Source organism: Trachypithecus francoisi, unplaced genomic scaffold, assembly GCF_009764315.1.
Source record: "Trachypithecus francoisi isolate TF-2019V2 unplaced genomic scaffold, Tfra_2.0 Contig01440, whole genome shotgun sequence".
NCBI lineage: Eukaryota > Metazoa > Chordata > Mammalia > Primates > Cercopithecidae > Trachypithecus > Trachypithecus francoisi.
The window spans coordinates 979,331-980,781 of NW_022681431.1; the positions used below are offsets into that span (position 1 = coordinate 979,331).

At 35.6% G+C, this 1,451-nt stretch overlaps 1 pseudogene; it reads left to right on the forward strand.

The window, feature by feature from the left end:
* The first annotated feature begins 217 nt into the window (after positions 1 to 217).
* Positions 218 to 1,187, forward strand: LOC117095916 (annotated as a pseudogene).
* Positions 1,188 to 1,451: the final 264 nt, after the last annotated feature.

Sequence of the window (1,451 nt, forward strand, 5' to 3'; positions counted from 1 at the left end):
TAAGAGATTGTATAGAAGAACAATAGCCTAGAAGGGTTGATTTCACAAAAATTAATAGAATAATAAGGCAAAGCAAAGATAAAGTAAATTCAGGATGGAAATAGCCATTGATAACACTTCTAAAATTATTTTTGAAACATTAGCTGTTTGGAATACTAGTCACAACTTAAGCCTTGAGAACAATTAAAATCCATCTACATCAGCTTGTGATTTCAGTATGCAGCAAACAGTAATGAAGTGGAGCAAAGGAAAATGCAAATTTCATCAAAGGCAATTTGAAGATTCTCAACATTTTATAGACCACCTTAATAGACATAGCTATCCAAATGTGTATTTTTGTTTGCATTTTAATTGCAATGAGTCATTTAAGCTGCCATTCCAGCTTGCCCAGCATACAAAAAGTCACAGGCTATTTCAAGCTCCTTCGTTTTCCAGAATTCCATGAGCTTTTGGAAGATCTTCTTGTGCTATATGAACAAGAAGCTCAGCAGTCTTTAAGTAAAACACCAGAATCATCTGCACAATCCAGTGAAACAATTCTTTGGAATGTTCACACAGACTCAAATCCTAATAATCAGGAAAAAGATTGATCTAGTAACGAGAAACAAACTATTAGTCTGCCAGTTTCTACTAGCAAATCAAGGGAAGATTCTACAGAACCAAAGGCGTGTGTAGAAAGTGTGGAAAAGAAAACAATTTAGTTCAGAATGGAAATGAACGTTCTGATGACGGTTTCAAATATAAGCTTGATAGACCAAAAGATGCCTGACATAGAGCCAAATTCTGAAAATAATCGTAGTAGTAGTGATTTAGTCAATGGACACAGTGCGGTAGAGCAGACACCTTTAGTTTGATCAGATCCTGCTTTGAAAATTGATGCAAACAGAATCAGGACAGAAAATGGTTCCATTTTACCCAGTGTTGTACCACAAGAATACAATACCTTACCAGTATCTCAGGCACCTTCCAAACCAAATCTGACAAGTGAACATACTTCATATGGCTTGATTTTAACAAAACCAGTTACCTTGATGAACAGTATCTTAGTAGGCCCAAATGCAGAAAATTTCTTACTGATAGATGCCTGTTCTAATCAAGATAACATGTGTAAAATATGAGTGAAAGGATGTGGCAAGTGCCTGACCACCTACTGTAATGCAGAAGCACTTGAGGCTCATCTTGACTGATAAAAATGTTTCACAAAGATCTGTCAATCAAGCAGTAGTGTGAAAAAAGCACTATAAAAATGCATCATCAGTTTGCTGTTTCCCTGATGGCCTTAATTTTAGAGTGGTCTTGGATTACTAAAGATAAAGAAAAAGCACATTTTCTAGAATGAACTCAGAGGAGATGGAGTGGCTTAGACTCTAAAAGGGTTGTTATAAAACTCCCAAAGTACCAGTTTTCCAGAAAACCACATTTTAAAAAGTTTATGATGATGAATAGCAGCA